The sequence below is a fragment of the Salvelinus sp. IW2-2015 genome, linkage group LG23 (assembly GCF_002910315.2).
Source record: "Salvelinus sp. IW2-2015 linkage group LG23, ASM291031v2, whole genome shotgun sequence".
Taxonomy (NCBI): Eukaryota; Metazoa; Chordata; class Actinopteri; order Salmoniformes; family Salmonidae; genus Salvelinus; species Salvelinus sp. IW2-2015.
In genome coordinates, this window is record NC_036863.1 from 22,573,909 (window position 1) to 22,581,887 (window position 7,979).

Consider the following 7,979-nt stretch of genomic DNA (forward strand, 5'->3'; position numbering starts at 1 on the left):
AAAGTCTATTAGTGACAAATTACAGACATAGTGGAAAAATTCAGAATAATGAAAGAAGATATAGGCAAGTGGGTGTGGAAAAGGCAGGTGGTTATTGACTGAAGGAAACTAAGTGCTCTTAGCTTGGAAAGCCACTGACTGCACTTCCCTACTCTTTACTGTAATGACCTGTACCACTGCTCGCTGTGGAACTGACTCATTGATTTGAACCAAGGTGGGGAGGTGAGGTCTCAGGGAAGGGTATCCCAATCATTACTGACTAACACGCACGCATAACCCACTCACACAACGTTAGAGTGAGAGTGCCTGTGAACGGAGATACCCGACACTTTGGTGTCCTCCATCAATAAAAGGGGTCGGCTGAGTGCAGACACCCCCCCCCCACTCTCTGATCTAAATTATTATCATTCTTGCAGCATTTTCCTCAGCGTTTACCCTACTTACTGCAGCACACAGTATAGACCTCAAGTTAACATTTACATTGCAAGAAGTCCATTTAGAATCAAATTGAGTGGTTCTCCGAGGTACTTAAACCCTACAATGAACTAAATAGCAATAAATTGCTGGATGGATGTGTTCTTCAAACATTAACAATTAGTCTACCTCTAACGCTGCAAGGCATTTAGCACATTTAACGTGACATTGTACAAGCAGCCCGCATCCTATTTTAGCCCAGTCTTTCTCACAACCTCCATGGGTGTATAATGACAGGCAGCCTGAGCAGGAATTAAACAAGCTGGCTTCAGAGCAAAACCATCTACCCAGATCTGAGTTCAAATGGTATTTTAAATCTTTCAAATAGTTTGAGCTGGCCTAGAGTTCCAGGTGTGCAAGGGTTTGCACTTTTGGGACTTTTCCCTTAGTTCCATTATGCCGGGAAAGTTCAATCATGTGCACCTAGTTTTTCATAGACCTCAAATACTATTTGACTCCTTTGAACCCAGGTCTGCTAATTGATAGAAGGTGGTTGTCTCCTTAGAAAAGTTCCCACTGCTACCTTTTTAACATCGAACTGTAATTAGAGAAAGCCTGCAGATTCTTACAGCCTTATCTGATTATCTGTGCGTGCGTGCGTGCGTGCGTGCGTGCGTGCGTGCGTGCGTGCGTGCGTGAGTGAGTGCGTGCGTGCGTGCGTGCGTGTGTGTGTCCCGTCATATGATGTTGCCCAATATCATCCATCCTCACTGGCCTTTCCACAGACAAGTCTGGTAATGTACCTCAGCTAGATAGGCCTAACCATTGTCACATGTATAAATCATATCCAGGTTAGTAAAACATGTTCAATGTTTCTAGGACATGTTCGGAACTCCAAGATGAGGAAGTGAGACAAAATTGAGGAAAAGCTAAGAGCTGCTTTTAAAGGTGAAATGGCAGAAATTGAGGAAGCAAACACTGAGGTAATGTCTATTGAATAGTCACAACGAGTTAAGTCTTTCTCTGTGAACATAGGCTATCAGCTAAGATGTTTTAAAAGTACTTCACTATGTGTAAAACTCTCTATGAAAACACTGACCTTGTCTCAGTAGTACCCTGACAGAAACACATGGGCTTAATTTGTTTTCACCTTCATAGTAGCGCATGACTCAAGGTTTAGTTTTCCTACTGCCGGGACACAGTTATGTAAAGACAACCTTTATTGTTCCTCAGCAGAGACAGAAGGACAATTAGGCCTACCGCACTGGGAGTGTGTCCTACATCAAAATGACCTAATTACAACAAACCCAATGTCTTAGAAAGAGATCGAGAGGGAGAGATAAAGAGAGATAGCAAGAGGCATTTTACAAAATGTTATTGTCTTCCTGATGACAGCGGTTTCCCTCATTTTGCTTCAAACATTTTCAAAAAACATACAATATTTCTCAGGAAATATGAGTAATGTAGCTAAATGGGTTTATGGGAAAGCTAGGCTAAATATGGAATTTGGTCAGCAGCATATCCACAAATTAAAAAGTACAATATGATTTATAGTTACCAAAGCCACTGCCCTAACTATTGGGTTGTTCTTCCCTAATTACATTGGCTATGACAGCTAGGCGATGTAAAGACACTACAAATACAGAGATCTTATGGGGTTTTCTGTTGCAATACTTAGACATACAGATGTAGGGTCATAATTTGAGCCAGTCTGATATAGCATGAAAATAATCCTGTAAATTTGAAATATTATGTGGATTATAATTAACAGACATTTYKGTAGGAGTTGATAAATTTTTTGTTTGGGAAAATCAAGTCTGACATTTTAAAGTGGAAATTACAAACTTTAGAAAGCATTTTAAACCTTGAATACACTACACGTTCGTGTGTGATCAAATTAAGATCCTACATCTGTTGGGCTAACAACAATCCAAAAGGCTGCTGAGTTTAGATAAGGAATGCTTGTGCCAACAGACATTTCTTATCAGTTTGGGATTAAGATGTGAGTGAAACACTTCTGAGACATCTTCTAATTCAGGGGTGAGCAACAGGCAAGTAAACCGTATCAGTTCTCTATATCTGACAAGTAGTATGGAGCTGCGGTTCGGAGTATTGTTTCTTCATCATAATGTAGGCTAATGTATTCTCAGTGAACTTGAYGTTTTTTTCACCTGTTCACAAAAAAATATTCATTGAAGTTGTTAGGTTTATCTCCTATCCTACATCCTGATATTACCAGGTTCTGACCACTAACTGGTTCTGTTCCTGCTATTCTGTGATACATTTTTTAATGATAAAAGGATAGTTCACCCAATAGCTGGAACAGCACCATCTAGTGGTCAGCATTTGGTAATATCAGGATGTAGGACGGGACATAAACCTAACATTTACATTTAAGTCATTTAGCAGACGCTCTTATCCAATGATCAATTAGCCTTTTAAAATGATCAACTTGGATTAGCTAACACAACGTGCCATTGGAACACAGGAGTGATGGCTGCTGATAATGGGCCTCTGTCGCCTATGTCGATATTCCATAAAGAATCTGGCGTTTCCAACTACAATAGTCATTTACAACATTAACAATGTCTACACTGTATTTCTGATCAATTTGATGTTATTTTAATGGACAAAACATTTGCTTTTCTTTGAACAACAAGGACATTTCTAAGTGACCCCAAACTTTTGAACGGTAGTGTAGATGTACACGGAGGGCGAATGTTAGTGGTATGCATGTCAATCTCTCCTGGCTCAAAGTTGAGGAGAGATTGATCGCATCACTATTGGTCTTTGTGCGAGGTGTTGATATGTTAAAGGTGCTGAACTGTCTGTTCAAACAGTTGGCACACAGTTCAGACACTCATCCATACAACACAAGACATGCAACCAGAGGTCTCTTCACAGTCCCCAGGTCCAGAACAGAGGCTGGGAAACGCACAGTATTAAACAGCACCATGACTACATGGAACTCTCTGCCACCCCAGGTAACTCAAGCAAGCAATAAAAACAGATTAAAAAACACAGATAAAAGAACACCTTACGGCACCACAAGGACTGTGAAGAGAGACATTTTTATATATTTTGTATTATGCATTTTAATTGTATTATGTATTTTAATTGTATTATGTAGTGGTATGTATAKTATGTCTTTTATTTGTTGTGTTTTGTTTTCTGTTTGGAYCCCAGGAAGAGTAGCCGCTGCCTTAGTCTTTAAATAATGTAGTCTTTAAATAACCTAGAGTCCAAAGGAGAGGAACTGCTGGAGAACTATGACAAACAACATTAGTATTATAGCAGTGACTTCAGATAAAAAAATTTACTGGTAGAATGTTAAAAGATCTGTGGATATTTGTTCTATAACAGATTTACGGATATGGTCATAAAAAAACATACATTTTCAAGTTCAACGGTTTCCTACAACTTTTCTCAAGCCTCAAATGACTTCAAAGTTTCCTGTTCAAAGCCTCCAATGCTCTGAGTTTCCCATGCCCCTGTAAGATATCTAAAACATTGCTCAAAACAGTAACACTTAGGCTAGGGCTAGGCAGAGGGAGAGAAGAAGTGTACTCACAGAAACAAAACGCACTGGTCTTGAGCAGCCTCACTCACAAAGKGTTTTGATGACTCCTTCCCAGAAGCTGACCCTGCCCTGTAAACAGTACCTCCCACTATAGAGGCACTGACTCCAGCCAGAGTTGAGCTGGACAGACTACACACAAAGCACTGCGACTAGAGAGCAATGTGACAGCCAGACCTCTGGTTCAGAGAGGCACTGAGAAAGAGCAGCAGGGCCAAGAGCAGTTCAGCTGCTGTAGTGGTCTTCACACACACGGATCAAGACACGGAAGCAGCCTGCCTGCCCCTGTGCTGGCTATGTGTGGCTCTGCCTCCCTCCCTCCCTCCCTCCCACACACACACACACACACACAGAGAGATGGTCTAGCCACGAGGAAGTCTCCCTCCCTACTATTTTTCCAAGCTGAGGTACAGACGGTGGGAGAGGAGAGGAGACAGGAGACAGATGTTATTTTATTTCACATGATCATGTAAGATATTTGCTAACTTTAATATTCAGTATTTTGTCACAAATTATTTTTGAAATTGATTACGGCATATCTCATTGCTTTCTCTGAATCCTGTGCTTTGGTTCCCTCCCCTCAGGACACTAGCTTGTCATTTAATTCCAGCTACCTTAGGCTTAGATCATGTGTAGGAAAGATTGTAGAGGACACAACCACCCCATTGTATGGTTATATCACTTCAGAGAACTGAGTCTGTGTTGAGCCACTTCAGTAAGATGTGTGCTTCTTTTATTCATGTCCTTGACTATACCACAATTTTTTTAATCAAAAGCGGCAGATGCCTTTTGGTGGACAACATTTCTCACTTCCAAATGTCCTGGCTGTGTTGAAGTGAAGTCCAAACACTAGGCTAACACTGACAAAGCTCATCTTTGTCTCATAGGAAAATAGCTCTAGCTTCAGTAGAGAAGAGGGAGGGCCGAGGGTTGTACATTTGTGGTGGGGCCCGCATTTTACACATTTTCCAACTGTTCAAATTTGAAACTGTCAACCTACGACATGCCAAGGCCATAGAAAATGTGGGTAATAATCAGCTGGAGAATATTGCTGCACTGGGTTGTGATGCGAAAAGCTCAAGTTTTTGGTGAGTGGTAAAATAGGAAACCCTGACCACACCCCTGTACTGCACTGTACAATACCACACAAAAGGTTGTTTTAAAGGCTGGCTAATGACTGAGAATTTTTTAAGAGAGCAGAGCAGTTTAGAGGCCCCACATCCTGTTTGACACCACACACAGAAACACACATTCAGATTTAGAGCCAGATTAAGCCGGTAGTAGGAAGCTCTCTCATCCATTTATATGCAGCTGATACAGTCTTATACTCAGCCCCTCCACAGATTTTGTCTTAAAAGCTAAACATACAACACCCGTTCTGTCAGTCACATTGTGTAAAAAGATCTCCACTTTTCAGTTTGCTGCAGCTAGCGACTGGAACGAGCTGCAAAAAACACTCAAACTGTACAGTATTGTCTCCATCTCTATATTGAAAGGGTCAATCATGGACACTCATACTGACACTTGTGTCTGCTTCGTGTGATGTAATGTTGTCTGTACCTTTTGCCCTTCGTGCTGTTGTCTGTGCCTAACAATGTTTGTACCATGTTTGTGCTGCTACCATGTTGTGCTGCTGCCTGTTGTGTTGTGAAGCACACCTGATTCAACTTGGCAACTAATCATCAGGCCCTCAATAAGTAGAATCAGGTGTTTTTTGTCCTGGGCTACAACAAAAATGTGTGCTGTTGGGGGTCCTCGAGGACTGGAGTTGGGAACCACTGTCATACAATATTGAGATTTTTACCAAGTAGACAACTGACTCACAAGTCACATTGGTAATCTGTGTCATCGGGCAACCACTATGGATTTACTACTGATTTACAGTAGTCATTAGTGAGGCCACGAGTCTGACAATAACAATGACCATAGGAAAAGATGCTCTCCCTGTTCACCCACGACTGCGTGGCCATGCACGACTCCAACACCATCAAGTTTGCTGACGACACGACGGTGGTAGGCCTGATCACCAACGGCGATGAGACAGCCTACAAGGAGGAGGTCAGAGACTTAGCAGTACGGTGCCAGGATAACAACCTCTCTCTCAACGTCAGTAAGACCAAGGAGCTGATCGTGGACTACAGGAGAAAGAGGGGAGAAGCGGATCGAGAGATTCAAGTTGGCGTCCACATCACGCCAACTTGAATGTGGACTTAACATGGTGTGGACTTAACATGGTCCACACACACCCACACAGTCGTGAAGAGGGCACGACAACACCTCTTCCACCTCAGGAGGCTGAAAAGATCCTCAAAAAGTTCTACAGCTGCACCATCGAGAGCATCTTGACTGGCTGCATTACCGCTTGATATGGCAAATGCACCGCCCTCAACCACAAAGTGCTACAGAGGGTGATGTGGACAGTCGAGTACATCATTGGTGCCGAGCTCCCTGCCATCCACGACCTCTATATCAGGCGGTGTCAGAGAAAGGCCTGAAAATGGTCCAAGACTCCAGTCACCCAAGCCATAGACTGTTCACTCTGCTACCGTCCGTCAAAAAGTACAGGAGCATCGGCTCTCGGACCAACAGGCTTCTACCCCCAAGCCATAAGACTCGGGGCTCCCAAGCGGCGCAGCGGTCTAAGGCACTGCATCTCAGTGCTTGAGGCGTCACTACAGACACCCTGGTTTGATTCCAGGCAGGATCACAACCGGCTGTGATTGGGAGTACCATAGGGCGGCGCACAATTGGCCAGGCGTCGTCCGGGTTTGGTCGGTGTAGGCTGTCATTGTAAATAAGAATCTGTTCTTAACTGACTTGCCTAGTTAAAAATATATATTTTAAAAAAGACAGCTAGGTCGTTGGGTTTCTGATTATTTTGTGCACAATAGAAATTAATGGTAAATAATGTATAAGACTGCTAAATAGCCAATTCAATGGTTACCCGGACTATCTGCACTGACCCTATCTTGCACTGACTCTATGCACACCCACAATACTATACAGTGAGCTCCAAAAGTACAGTGACAATAATAAAAAAAATTGTCTCTGTACTCCAGCACTTTAGATTTGACATTCTTTTTTCATCTATATCAGGTGAACTGTTAAGAAATTACAGCACTGTGAACCATCAGATCCTCCTCTCCACCCTCTCCGAGTTGGGCATCTCCGGCGCGGCCCACGCTTGGATTGCGTCCTACCTGACAGGTCGCTTTTAAGGGGGGGGGGGGGGGGGGGGGGGGGGGGGGTTAGAAGGATTACTTTATCCTATCCTAGGTATTCCTTAAAGAGGTGGGTTTCAGGTGTCTCCGGAAGGTGGTGATTGACTCCGCTGACCTGGGTCGTGAGGGAGTTTGTTCCACCATTGGGGTGCCAGAGCAGCGAACAGTTTTTGACTGGGCTGAGCGGGACTGTACTCTCAGAGGTAGGGAGGCGAGCAGGCCAGAGGTGGATGAACGCAGTGCCTTTGTTTGGGTGTAGGGCCTGATCAGAGCCTAAAGGTACGGAGGTGCCATCCCTCACAGCTCCGTAGGCAAGCACCATGGTCTTGGTAACGGATGCGAGCTTCAACTGGAAGCCAGTGGAGAGAGCGGAGGAGCGGGGTGACGTGAAGAGACACTTGGGAAGGTTGAACACCAGACGGGCTGCGGCGTTCTGGATGGTTGTAGGGGTTTAATGGCACAGGCAGGGAGCCAGGCCAACAGCGAGTTGCAGTAATCAGACGGGGAGATGACAATGGCCTGGATTAGGACCTGGCGCCGCTTCCTGGTGTGAGGCAAGGGTCGTACTCCTGCGAATGTTGTAAGAGCATGAACCTACAGGAACGGGTCCACGCCTTGCATGTTGTTGAGAACGACAGGGTGTTGTCTAGGATCACACCAAGGTTCTTAGCACTCTGGGAGGAAGGACACAATGGAGTTGTCACCCGTGATGGCGAGATCATGGAACGGGCAGTCCTTCCCCGGGAGGAAGAGCAGCTCTCGTCTTG

At 44.1% G+C, this 7,979-nt stretch overlaps 1 protein-coding gene across 2 annotated transcripts in view; it reads right to left on the bottom strand.

Moving 5' to 3' along the window:
* LOC111950672 (cytospin-B-like) overlaps positions 1-7,979 on the bottom strand; it is a 183,089-nt gene that overhangs the window by 134,120 nt on the left and 40,990 nt on the right. The window contains exon 1 of one of the 2 annotated variants that reach the window (XM_023968448.1): positions 3,986-4,230. The exons of the other annotated variant lie outside the window; for it this stretch is intronic. The gene's annotated coding sequence lies outside the window, so the exon portion shown is untranslated. Of the gene's footprint in view, positions 1-3,985; positions 4,231-7,979 lie in introns of those variants that run through there. 2 annotated transcript variants of the gene reach the window in all.